Consider the following 13,709-nt stretch of genomic DNA (forward strand, 5'->3'; position numbering starts at 1 on the left):
ATCTAGCCCGTCTTCTCTGTACTCCATCTAGCCTGTCTTCTCTGTCCTCCATCTAGCCCGTCTCTCTGTGATCCATCTAGCCCGTCTTATCTCTGTCCTCCATCTAGCCCGTCTTCTCTGTCCTCCATCTAGCCTGTCTTCTCTCTGTGATCCATCTAGCCTCTTCTCTCTGTGATCCATCTAGCCCGTCTTCTCTGTGATCCATCTAGCCCGTCTTCTCTCTGTGATCCATCTAGCCCGTCTTCTCTGTGATCCATCTAGCCTGTCTTCTCTCTGTGATCCATCTAGCCTGTCTTCTCTCTGTGATCCATCTAGCCTGTCTTCTCTGTCCTCCATCTAGCCCGTCTTCTCTGTCCTCCATCTAGCCCGTCTTCTCTCTGTCCTCCATCTAGCCCGTCTTCTCTGTCCTCCATCTAGCCTGTCTTCTCTGTGATCCATCTAGCCTGTCTTCTCTCTGTGATCCATCTAGCCCGTCTTCTCTGTGATCCATCTAGCCCGTCTTCTCTGTCCTCCATCTAGCCCGTCTTCTCTCTGTCCTCCATCTAGCCCGTCTTCTCTGTCCTCCATCTTCTCTCTGTCCTCCATCTAGCCCGTCTTCTCTGTGATCCATCTAGCCTGTCTTCTCTCTGTGATCCATCTAGCCCGTCTTCTCTGTGATCCATCTAGCCCGTCTTCTCTGTCCTCCATCTAGCCCGTCTTCTCTCTGTCCTCCATCTAGCCTGTCTTCTCTGTCCTCCATCTAGCCCGTCTTCTCTGTACTCCATCTAGCCTGTCTTCTCTGTCCTCCATCTAGCCCGTCTCTCTGTGATCCATCTAGCCTGTCTTCTCTGTCCTCCATCTAGCCTGTCTTCTCTGTGATCCATCTAGCCTTTCTTCTCTGTCCTCCATCTAGCCTGTCATTCTGTGATCCATCTAGCCCGTCTTCTCTCTGTGATCCATCTAGCCCGTCTTCTCTGTGATCCATCTAGCCTGTCTTCTCTCTGTGATCCATCTAACCTGTCTTCTCTCTGTGATCCATCTAGCCTGTCATTCTGTGATCCATCTAGCCCGTCTTCTCTCTGTGATCCATCTAGCCCGTCTTCTCTGTGATCCATCTAGCCTGTCTTCTCTCTGTGATCCATCTAACCTGTCTTCTCTCTGTGATCCATCTAGCCTGTCTTCTCTCTGTGATCCATCTAGCCTGTCTTCTCTCTGTGATCCATCTAGCCTGTCTTCTCTCTGTGATCCATCTAGCCTGTCTTCTCTGTCCTCCATCTAGCCCGTCTTCTCTGTCCTCCATCTAGCCTGTCTTCTCTCTGTGATCCATCTAGCCTGTCTTCTCTCTGTGATCCATCTAGCCTGTCTTCTCTCTGTGATCCATCTAGCCTGTCTTCTCTGTGATCCATCTAGCCCGTCTTCTCTCTGTGATCCATCTAGCCGGTCTTCTCTGTGATCCATCTAGCCTGTCTTCTCTCTGTGATCCATCTAGCCTGTCTTCTCTGTGATCCATCTAGCCCGTCTTCTCTCTGTGATCCATCTAGCCCGTCTTCTCTGTGATCCATCTAGCCTGTCTTCTCTCTGTGATCCATCTAGTCCGTCTTCTCTCTGTGATCCATCTAGCCTGTCTTCTCTGTGATACATCTAGCCTGTCTTCTCTGTGATCCATCTAGCCTGTCTTCTCTGTCCTCCATCTAGCCTGTCTTCTCTGTGATCCATCTAGCCTGTCTTCTCTGTCCTCCATCTAGCCTGTCACTCTGTGATCCATCTAGCCCGTCTTCTCTCTGTGATCCATCTAGCCCGTCTTCTATGTGATCCATCTAGCCTGTCTTCTCTCTGTGATCCATCTAACCTGTCTTCTCTCTGTGATCCATCTAGCCCGTCTTCTCTGTGATCCATCTAGCCCGTCTTCTCTCTGTGATCCATCTAGCCCGTCTTCTCTGTGATCCTTCTAGCCCGTCTTCTCTGTGATCCATCTAGCCCGTCTTCTCTCTGTCCTCCATCTAGCCCGTCTTCTCTGTCCTCCATCTAGCCCGTCTTCTCTCTGTCCTCCATCTAGCCCGTCTTCTCTGTCCTCCATCTAGCCTGTCTTCTCTGTGATCCATCTAGCCTGTCTTCTCTCTGTGATCCATCTAGCCCGTCTTCTCTGTGATCCATCTAGCCCGTCTTCTCTGTGATCCATCTAGGCCGTCTTCTCTGTCCTCCATCTAGCCTGTCTTCTCTCTGTCCTCCATCTAGCCCGTCTTCTCTCTGTCCTCCATCTAGCCCATCTTCTCTGTCCTCCATCTAGCCCGTCTTCTCTGTCCTCCATCTAGCCTGTCTTCTCTGTCCTCCATCTAGCCATTCTTCTCTGTCCTCCATCTAGCCTGTCTTCTCTGTCCTCCATCTAGCACCGTCTCTCTGTGATCCATCTAGCCGGTCTTCTCTGTACTCCATCTAGCCCGTCTTCTCTCTGTCCTCCATCTAGCCCGTCTTCTCTCTGTGATCCATCTAGCCCGTCTTCTCTCTGTGATCCATCTAGCCTGTCTTCTCTCTGTGATCCATCTAGCCTGTCTTCTCTCTGTGATCCATCTAGCCTATCTTCTCTCTGTGATCCATCTAGCCTGTCTTCTCTGTCCTCCATCTAGCCCGTCTTCTCTGTCCTCCATCTAGCCTGTCTTCCCTCTGTGATCCATCTAGCCTGTCTTCTCTCTGTGATCCATCTAGCCTGTCTTCTCTCTGTGATCCATCTAGCCTGTCTTCTCTCTGTGATCCATCTAGCCTGTCTTCTCTGTGATCCATCTAGCCCGTCTTCTCTCTGTGATCCATCTAGCCGGTCTTCTCTGTGATCCATCTAGCCTGTCTTCTCTCTGTGATCCATCTAGCCTGTCTTCTCTGTGATCCATCTAGCCCGTCTTCTCTCTGTGATCCATCTAGCCCGTCTTCTCTGTGATCCATCTAGCCTGTCTTCTCTCTGTGATCCATCTAGTCCGTCTTCTCTCTGTGATCCATCTAGCCGGTCTTCTCTGTGATCCATCTAGCCTGTCTTCTCTCTGTGATCCATCTAGCCTGTCTTCTCTGTGATCCATCTAGCCCGTCTTCTCTCTGTGATCCATCTAGCCCGTCTTCTCTGTGATCCATCTAGCCCGTCTTGTCTCTGTGATCCATCTAGCCCGTCTTCTCTGTGATCCATGTAGCCTGTCTTCTCTCTGTGATCCATCTAACCTGTCTTCTCTCTGTGATCCATCTATCCTGTCTTCTCTGTGATCCATCTAGCCTGTTTTCTCTGTGATCCATCTAGCCTGTCTTCTCTGTGATCCATCTAGCCCGTCTTCTCTGTCCTCCATCTAGCCCGTCTTCTCTCTGTCCTCCATCTAGCCCATCTTCTCTGTCCTCCATCTAGCCCGTCTTCTCTGTCCTCCATCTAGCCTGTCTTCTCTGTCCTCCATCTAGCCCGTCTTCTCTGTCCTCCATCTAGCCTGTCTTCTCTGTCCTCCATCTAGCCCGTCTCTCTGTGATCCATCTAGCCGGTCTTCTCTGTCCTCCATCTAGCCCCTCTTCTCTCTGTCCTCCATCTAGCCCGTCTCTCTGTGATCCATCTAGCCGGTCTTCTCTCTGTCCTCCATCTAGCCCATCTTCTCTCTGTGATCCATCTAGCCCGTCTTCTCTGTCCTCCATCTAGCCCGTCTTCTCTCTGTGATCCATCTAGCCTGTCTTCTCTCTGTGATCCATCTAGCCTGTATTCTCTGTGATCCATCTAGCCTGTCTTCTCTGTCCTCCATCTAGCCTGTCTTCTCTGTGATCCATCTAGCCTGTCTTCTCTGTCCTCCATCTAGCCTGTCATTCTGTGATCCATCTAGCCCGTCTTCTCTCTGTGATCCATCTAGCCCGTCTTCTCTCTGTGATCCATCTAGCCTGTCTTCTCTCTGTGATCCATCTAGCCTGTCTTCTCTCTGTGATCCATCTAGCCTATCTTCTCTCTGTGATCCATCTAGCCTGTCTTCTCTGTCCTCCATCTAGCCCGTCTTCTCTGTCCTCCATCTAGCCTGTCTTCCCTCTGTGATCCATCTAGCCTGTCTTCTCTCTGTGATCCATCTAGCCTGTCTTCTCTCTGTGATCCATCTAGCCTGTCTTCTCTCTGTGATCCATCTAGCCTGTCTTCTCTGTGATCCATCTAGCCCGTCTTCTCTCTGTGATCCATCTAGCCGGTCTTCTCTGTGATCCATCTAGCCTGTCTTCTCTCTGTGATCCATCTAGCCTGTCTTCTCTGTGATCCATCTAGCCCGTCTTCTCTCTGTGATCCATCTAGCCCGTCTTCTCTGTGATCCATCTAGCCTGTCTTCTCTCTGTGATCCATCTAGTCCGTCTTCTCTCTGTGATCCATCTAGCCGGTCTTCTCTGTGATCCATCTAGCCTGTCTTCTCTCTGTGATCCATCTAGCCTGTCTTCTCTGTGATCCATCTAGCCCGTCTTCTCTCTGTGATCCATCTAGCCCGTCTTCTCTGTGATCCATCTAGCCCGTCTTGTCTCTGTGATCCATCTAGCCCGTCTTCTCTGTGATCCATGTAGCCTGTCTTCTCTCTGTGATCCATCTAACCTGTCTTCTCTCTGTGATCCATCTAGCCTGTCTTCTCTGTGATCCATCTAGCCTGTTTTCTCTGTGATCCATCTAGCCTGTCTTCTCTGTGATCCATCTAGCCCGTCTTCTCTGTCCTCCATCTAGCCCGTCTTCTCTCTGTCCTCCATCCATCTAGCCCGTCTTCTCTGTCCTCCATCTAGCCTGTCTTCTGTCCTCCATCTAGCCCGTCTTCTCTGTCCTCCATCTAGCCTGTCTTCTCTGTCCTCCATCTAGCCCGTCTCTCTGTGATCCATCTAGCCGGTCTTCTCTGTCCTCCATCTAGCCCCTCTTCTCTCTGTCCTCCATCTAGCCCGTCTCTCTGTGATCCATCTAGCCGGTCTTCTCTCTGTCCTCCATCTAGCCCATCTTCTCTCTGTGATCCATCTAGCCCGTCTTCTCTGTCCTCCATCTAGCCCGTCTTCTCTCTGTGATCCATCTAGCCTGTCTTCTCTCTGTGATCCATCTAGCCTGTATTCTCTGTGATCCATCTAGCCTGTCTTCTCTGTCCTCCATCTAGCCTGTCTTCTCTGTGATCCATCTAGCCTGTCTTCTCTGTCCTCCATCTAGCCTGTCATTCTGTGATCCATCTAGCCCGTCTTCTCTCTGTGATCCATCTAGCCCGTCTTCTCTCTGTGATCCATCTAGCCTGTCTTCTCTCTGTGATCCATCTAGCCTGTCTTCTCTCTGTGATCCATCTAGCCTATCTTCTCTCTGTGATCCATCTAGCCTGTCTTCTCTGTCCTCCATCTAGCCCGTCTTCTCTGTCCTCCATCTAGCCTGTCTTCCCTCTGTGATCCATCTAGCCTGTCTTCTCTCTGTGATCCATCTAGCCTGTCTTCTCTCTGTGATCCATCTAGCCTGTCTTCTCTCTGTGATCCATCTAGCCTGTCTTCTCTGTGATCCATCTAGCCCGTCTTCTCTCTGTGATCCATCTAGCCGGTCTTCTCTGTGATCCATCTAGCCTGTCTTCTCTCTGTGATCCATCTAGCCTGTCTTCTCTGTGATCCATCTAGCCCGTCTTCTCTCTGTGATCCATCTAGCCCGTCTTCTCTGTGATCCATCTAGCCTGTCTTCTCTCTGTGATCCATCTAGTCCGTCTTCTCTCTGTGATCCATCTAGCCGGTCTTCTCTGTGATCCATCTAGCCTGTCTTCTCTCTGTGATCCATCTAGCCTGTCTTCTCTGTGATCCATCTAGCCTGTTTTCTCTGTGATCCATCTAGCCTGTCTTCTCTGTGATCCATCTAGCCCGTCTTCTCTGTCCTCCATCTAGCCCGTCTTCTCTCTGTCCTCCATCTAGCCCATCTTCTCTGTCCTCCATCTAGCCCGTCTTCTCTGTCCTCCATCTAGCCTGTCTTCTCTGTCCTCCATCTAGCCCGTCTTCTCTGTCCTCCATCTAGCCTGTCTTCTCTGTCCTCCATCTAGCCCGTCTCTCTGTGATCCATCTAGCCGGTCTTCTCTGTCCTCCATCTAGCCCCTCTTCTCTCTGTCCTCCATCTAGCCCGTCTCTCTGTGATCCATCTAGCCGGTCTTCTCTCTGTCCTCCATCTAGCCCATCTTCTCTCTGTGATCCATCTAGCCCGTCTTCTCTGTCCTCCATCTAGCCCGTCTTCTCTCTGTGATCCATCTAGCCTGTCTTCTCTCTGTGATCCATCTAGCCTGTATTCTCTGTGATCCATCTAGCCTGTCTTCTCTGTGATCCATCTAGCCTGTCTTCTCTGTGATCCATCTAGCCCGTCTTCTCTGTCATCCATCTAGCCCGTATTCTCTGTCCTCCATCTAGCCCGTCTTCTCTCTGTCCTCCATCTAGCCCATCTTCTCTCTGTGATCCATCTAGCCCGTCTTCTCTGTCCTCCATCTAGCCCGTCTTCTCTCTGTGATCCATCTAGCCTGTCTTCTCTGTGATCCATCTAGCCTGTCTTCTCTGTGATCCATCTAGCCTGTCTTCTCTGTCCTCCATCTAGCCTGTCTTCTCTGTGATCCATCTAGCCTGTCTTCTCTGTCCTCCATCTAGCCTGTCATTCTGTGATCCATCTAGCCCGTCTTCTCTCTGTGATCCATCTAGCCCGTCTTCTCTGTGATCCATCTAGCCTGTCTTCTCTCTGTGATCCATCTAACCTGTCTTCTCTCTGTGATCCATCTAGCCTGTCTTCTCTGTGATCCATCTAGCCTGTCTTCTCTGTGATCCATCTAGCCTGTCTTCTCTGTGATCCATCTAGCCTGTCTTCTCTCTGTGATCCATCTAGCCCGTCTTCTCTGTCATCCATCTAGCCCGTCTTCTCTGTCCTCCATCTAGCCCGTCTTCTCTCTGTCCTACATCTAGCCTGTCTTCTCTGTGATCCATCTAGCCCGTCTTCTCTCTGTCCTCCATCTAGCCCGTCTTCTCTCTGTCCTCCATCTAGCCCATCTTCTCTCTGTCCTCCATCTAGCCCGTCTTCTCTGTCCTCCATCTAGCCCGTCTTCTCTCTGTCCTCCATCTAGCCCATCTTCTCTGTCCTCCATCTAGCCTATCTTCTCTGTGATCCATCTAGCCTGTCTTCTCTCTGTGATCCATCTAGCCCGTCTTCTCTGTGATCCATCTAGCCCGTCTTCTCTGTGATCCATCTAGCCCGTCTTCTCTCTGTCCTCCATCTATCCCGTCTTCTCTCTGTCCTCCATCTAGCCATCTAGCCCGTCTTCTCTCTGTCCTCCATCTAGCCCGTCTTCTCTGTCCTCCATCTAGCCCGTCTTCTCTCTGTCCTCCATCTAGCCCGTCTTCTCTGTCCTCCATCTAGCCTGTCTTCTCTGTCCTCCATCTAGCCCGTCTTCTCTGTACTCCATCTAGCCTGTCTTCTCTGTCCTCCATCTAGCCCGTCTCTCTGTGATCCATCTAGCCCGTCTTATCTCTGTCCTCCATCTAGCCCGTCTTCTCTGTCCTCCATCTAGCCTGTCTTCTCTCTGTGATCCATCTAGCCTCTTCTCTCTGTGATCCATCTAGCCCGTCTTCTCTGTGATCCATCTAGCCCGTCTTCTCTCTGTGATCCATCTAGCCCGTCTTCTCTGTGATCCATCTAGCCTGTCCTCTCTCTGTGATCCATCTAGCCTGTCTTCTCTGTCCTCCATCTAGCCCGTCTTCTCTGTCCTCCATCTAGCCCGTCTTCTCTCTGTCCTCCATCTAGCCCGTCTTCTCTGTCCTCCATCTAGCCTGTCTTCTCTGTGATCCATCTAGCCTGTCTTCTCTCTGTGATCCATCTAGCCCGTCTTCTCTGTGATCCATCTAGCCCGTCTTCTCTGTCCTCCATCTAGCCCGTCTTCTCTCTGTCCTCCATCTAGCCCGTCTTCTCTGTCCTCCATCTAGCCCGTCTTCTCTCTGTCCTCCATCTAGCCCGTCTTCTCTGTGATCCATCTAGCCTGTCTTCTCTCTGTGATCCATCTAGCCCGTCTTCTCTGTGATCCATCTAGCCCGTCTTCTCTGTCCTCCATCTAGCCCGTCTTCTCTCTGTCCTCCATCTAGCCTGTCTTCTCTGTCCTCCATCTAGCCCGTCTTCTCTGTACTCCATCTAGCCTGTCTTCTCTGTCCTCCATCTAGCCCGTCTCTCTGTGATCCATCTAGCCTGTCTTCTCTGTGATCCATCTAGCCTGTCTTCTCTGTCCTCCATCTAGCCTGTCTTCTCTGTGATCCATCTAGCCTGTCTTCTCTGTCCTCCATCTAGCCTGTCATTCTGTGATCCATCTAGCCCGTCTTCTCTCTGTGATCCATCTAGCCCGTCTTCTCTGTGATCCATCTAGCCTGTCTTCTCTTTGTGATCCATCTAACCTGTCTTCTCTCTGTGATCCATCTAGCCTGTCTTCTCTGTGATCCATCTAGCCTGTCTTCTCTGTGATCCATCTAGCCTGTCTTCTCTGTGATCCATCTAACCTGTCTTCTCTGTGATCCATCTAGCCTGTCTTCTCTGTGATCCATCTAGCCTGTCTTCTCTCTGTGATCCATCTAGCCTGTCTTCTCTGTGATCCATCTAGCCTGTCTTCTCTGTCCTCCATCTAGCCTGTCTTCTCTGTGATCCATCTAGCCTGTCATTCTGTGATCCATCTAGCCCGTCTTCTCTCTGTGATCCATCTAGCCCGTCTTCTCTGTGATCCATCTAGCCTGTCTTCTCTGTGATCCATCTAGCCTGTCTTCTCTCTGTGATCCATCTAGCCTGTCTTCTCTGTGATCCATCTAGCCTGTCTTCTCTGTCCTCCATCTAGCCTGTCTTCTCTGTCCTCCATCTAGCCTGTCATTCTGTGATCCATCTAGCCCGTCTTCTCTCTGTGATCCATCTAGCCCGTCTTCTCTGTGATCCATCTAGCCTGTCTTCTCTCTGTGATCCATCTAACGTGTCTTCTCTCTGTGATCCATCTAGCCTGTCTTCTCTGTGATCCATCTAGCCTGTCTTCTCTGTGATCCATCTAGCCTGTCTTCTCTGTGATCCATCTAGCCTGTCTTCTCTCTGTGATCCATCTAGCCCGTCTTCTCTGTCATCCATCTAGCCCGTCTTCTCTGTCCTCCATCTAGCCCGTCTTCTCTCTGTCCTCCATCTAGCCTGTCTTCTCTGTGATCCATCTAGCCCGTCTTCTCTCTGTCCTCCATCTAGCCCGTCTTCTCTCTGTCCTCCATCTAGCCCGTCTTCTCTCTGTCCTCCATCTAGCCCGTCTTCTCTGTCCTCCATCTAGCCCGTCTTCTCTCTGTCCTCCATCTAGCCCATCTTCTCTGTCCTCCATCTAGCCTGTCTTCTCTGTGATCCATCTAGCCTGTCTTCTCTCTGTGATCCATCTAGCCCGTCTTCTCTGTGATCCATCTAGCCCGTCTTCTCTGTGATCCATCTAGCCCGTCTTCTCTCTGTCCTCCATCTATCCCGTCTTCTCTCTGTCCTCCATCTAGCCATCTAGCCCGTCTTCTCTCTGTCCTCCATCTAGCCCGTCTTCTCTGTCCTCCATCTAGCCCGTCTTCTCTCTGTCCTCCATCTAGCCCGTCTTCTCTGTCCTCCATCTAGCCTGTCTTCTCTGTCCTCCATCTAGCCCGTCTTCTCTGTACTCCATCTAGCCTGTCTTCTCTGTCCTCCATCTAGCCCGTCTCTTTGTGATCCATCTAGCCCGTCTTATCTCTGTCCTCCATCTAGCCCGTCTTCTCTGTCCTCCATCTAGCCTGTCTTCTCTCTGTGATCCATCTAGCCTCTTCTCTCTGTGATCCATCTAGCCCGTCTTCTCTGTGATCCATCTAGCCCGTCTTCTCTCTGTGATCCATCTAGCCTGTCTTCTCTCTGTGATCCATCTAGCCTGTCTTCTCTCTGTGATCCATCTAGCCTGTCTTCTCTGTCCTCCATCTAGCCCGTCTTCTCTGTCATCCATCTAGCCCGTCTTCTCTGTCCTCCATCTAGCCCGTCTTCTCTCTGTCCTCCATCTAGCCCGTCTTCTCTGTCCTCCATCTAGCCTGTCTTCTCTGTGATCCATCTAGCCTGTCTTCTCTCTGTGATCCATCTAGCCCGTCTTCTCTGTGATCCATCTAGCCCGTCTTCTCTGTCCTCCATCTAGCCCGTCTTCTCTCTGTCCTCCATCTAGCCCGTCTTCTCTGTCCTCCATCTAGCCCGTCTTCTCTCTGTCCTCCATCTAGCCCGTCTTCTCTGTGATCCATCTAGCCTGTCTTCTCTCTGTGATCCATCTAGCCCGTCTTCTCTGTGATCCATCTAGCCCGTCTTCTCTGTCCTCCATCTAGCCCGTCTTCTCTCTGTCCTCCATCTAGCCTGTCTTCTCTGTCCTCCATCTAGCCCGTCTTCTCTGTACTCCATCTAGCCTGTCTTCTCTGTCCTCCATCTAGCCCGTCTCTCTGTGATCCATCTAGCCTGTCTTCTCTGTGATCCATCTAGCCTGTCTTCTCTGTGATCCATCTAGCCTGTCTTCTCTGTGATCCATCTAGCCCGTCTTCTCTGTCATCCATCTAGCCCGTCTTCTCTGTCCTCCATCTAGCCCGTCTTCTCTCTGTCCTCCATCTAGCCTGTCTTCTCTGTGATCCATCTAGCCCGTCTTCTCTCTGTCCTCCATCTAGCCCGTCTTCTCTCTGTCCTCCATCTAGCCCGTCTTCTCTCTGTCCTCCATCTAGCCCATCTTCTCTGTCCTCCATCTAGCCTGTCTTCTCTGTGATCCATCTAGCCTGTCTTCTCTCTGTGATCCATCTAGCCCGTCTTCTCTGTGATCCATCTAGCCCGTCTTCTCTGTGATCCATCTAGCCCGTCTTCTCTCTGTCCTCCATCTATCCCGTCTTCTCTCTGTCCTCCATCTAGCCATCTAGCCCGTCTTCTCTCTGTCCTCCATCTAGCCCGTCTTCTCTGTCCTCCATCTAGCCCGTCTTCTCTCTGTCCTCCATCTAGCCCGTCTTCTCTGTCCTCCATCTAGCCTGTCTTCTCTGTCCTCCATCTAGCCCGTCTTCTCTGTACTCCATCTAGCCTGTCTTCTCTGTCCTCCATCTAGCCCGTCTCTCTGTGATCCATCTAGCCCGTCTTATCTCTGTCCTCCATCTAGCCCGTCTTCTCTGTCCTCCATCTAGCCTGTCTTCTCTCTGTGATCCATCTAGCCTCTTCTCTCTGTGATCCATCTAGCCCGTCTTCTCTGTGATCGATCTAGCCCGTCTTCTCTCTGTGATCCATCTAGCCCGTCTTCTCTGTGATCCATCTAGCCTGTCTTCTCTCTGTGATCCATCTAGCCTGTCTTCTCTCTGTGATCCATCTAGCCCGTCTTCTCTGTGATCCATCTAGCCCGTCTTCTCTGTCCTCCATCTAGCCCGTCTTCTCTCTGTCCTCCATCTAGCCCGTCTTCTCTGTCCTCCATCTAGCCCGTCTTCTCTCTGTCCTCCATCTAGCCCGTCTTCTCTGTGATCCATCTAGCCTGTCTTCTCTCTGTGATCCATCTAGCCCGTCTTCTCTGTGATCCATCTAGCCCGTCTTCTCTGTCCTCCATCTAGCCCGTCTTCTCTCTGTCCTCCATCTAGCCTGTCTTCTCTGTCCTCCATCTAGCCCGTCTTCTCTGTACTCCATCTAGCCTGTCTTCTCTGTCCTCCATCTAGCCCGTCTCTCTGTGATCCATCTAGCCGGTCTTCTCTGTCCTCCATCTAGCCCGTCTCTCTGTGATCCATCTAGCCGGTCTTCTCTGTCCTCCATCTAGCCCGTCTTCTCTGTCCTCCATCTTGCCTGTCTTCTCTCTGTGATCCATCTAGCCTGTCTTCTCTCTGTGATCCATCTAGCCTGTCTTCTCTCTGTGATCCATCTAGCCTGTCTTCTCTGTGATCCATCTAGCCTGTCTTCTCTCTGTGATCCATCTAGCCCGTCTTCTCTCTGTGATCCATCTAGCCCGTCTTCTCTGTGATCCATCTAGCCTGTCTTCTCTCTGTGATCCATCTAGCCTGTCTTCTCTCTGTGATCCATCTAGCCTGTCTTCTCTGTGATCCATCTAGCCCGTCTTCTCTCTGTGATCCATCTAGTCCGTCTTCTCTCTGTGATCCATCTAGCCTGTCTTCTCTGTCCTCCATCTAGCCCGTCTTCTCTCTGTCCTCCATCTAGCCTGTCTTCTCTGTGATCCATCTAGCCCGTCTTCTCTCTGTCCTCCATCTAGCCCGTCTTCTCTCTGTCCTCCATCTAGCCCGTCTTCTCTCTGTCCTCCATCTAGCCCATCTTCTCTGTCCTCCATCTAGCCTGTCTTCTCTGTGATCCATCTAGCCTGTCTTCTCTCTGTGATCCATCTAGCCCGTCTTCTCTGTGATCCATCTAGCCCGTCTTCTCTGTGATCCATCTAGCCCGTCTTCTCTCTGTCCTCCATCTATCCCGTCTTCTCTCTGTCCTCCATCTAGCCATCTAGCCCGTCTTCTCTCTGTCCTCCATCTAGCCCGTCTTCTCTGTCCTCCATCTAGCCCGTCTTCTCTCTGTCCTCCATCTAGCCCGTCTTCTCTGTCCTCCATCTAGCCTGTCTTCTCTGTCCTCCATCTAGCCCGTCTTCTCTGTACTCCATCTAGCCTGTCTTCTCTGTCCTCCATCTAGCCCGTCTCTCTGTGATCCATCTAGCCCGTCTTATCTCTGTCCTCCATCTAGCCCGTCTTCTCTGTCCTCCATCTAGCCTGTCTTCTCTCTGTGATCCATCTAGCCTCTTCTCTCTGTGATCCATCTAGCCCGTCTTCTCTGTGATCCATCTAGCCCGTCTTCTCTCTGTGATCCATCTAGCCCGTCTTCTCTGTGATCCATCTAGCCTGTCTTCTCTCTGTGATCCATCTAGCCTGTCTTCTCTCTGTGATCCATCTAGCCCGTCTTCTCTGTGATCCATCTAGCCCGTCTTCTCTGTCCTCCATCTAGCCCGTCTTCTCTCTGTCCTCCATCTAGCCCGTCTTCTCTGTCCTCCATCTAGCCCGTCTTCTCTCTGTCCTCCATCTAGCCCGTCTTCTCTGTGATCCATCTAGCCTTTCTTCTCTCTGTGATCCATCTAGCCCGTCTTCTCTGTGATCCATCTAGCCCGTCTTCTCTGTCCTCCATCTAGCCCGTCTTCTCTCTGTCCTCCATCTAGCCTGTCTTCTCTGTCCTCCATCTAGCCCGTCTTCTCTGTACTCCATCTAGCCTGTCTTCTCTGTCCTCCATCTAGCCCGTCTCTCTGTGATCCATCTAGCCGGTCTTCTCTGTCCTCCATCTAGCCCGTCTCTCTGTGATCCATCTAGCCGGTCTTCTCTGTCCTCCATCTAGCCCGTCTTCTCTGTCCTCCATCTTGCCTGTCTTCTGTGTGATCCATCTAGCCTGTCTTCTCTGTCCTCCATCTAGCCTGTCTTCTCTGTGATCCATCTAGCCATTCTTCTCTGTCCTCCATCTAGCCTGTCTTCTCTGTGATCCATCCAGCCCGTTTTCTCTCTGTGATCCATCTAGCCCGTCTTCTCTGTGATCCATCTAGCCTGTCTTCTCTGTCCTCCATCTAGCCCGTCTTCTCTCTGTCATCCATCTAGCCTGTCTTCTCTGTGATCCATCTAGCCCGTCTTCTCTCTGTCATCCATCTAGCCTGTCTTCTCTGTGATCCATCTAGCCCGTCTTCTCTCTGTCCTCCATCTAGCCCGTCTTCTCTCTGTCCTCCATCTAGCCCGTCTTCTCTGTCCTCCAT

Source organism: Oncorhynchus nerka, linkage group LG20 (assembly GCF_034236695.1).
Source record: "Oncorhynchus nerka isolate Pitt River linkage group LG20, Oner_Uvic_2.0, whole genome shotgun sequence".
Taxonomy (NCBI): domain Eukaryota; kingdom Metazoa; phylum Chordata; class Actinopteri; order Salmoniformes; family Salmonidae; genus Oncorhynchus; species Oncorhynchus nerka.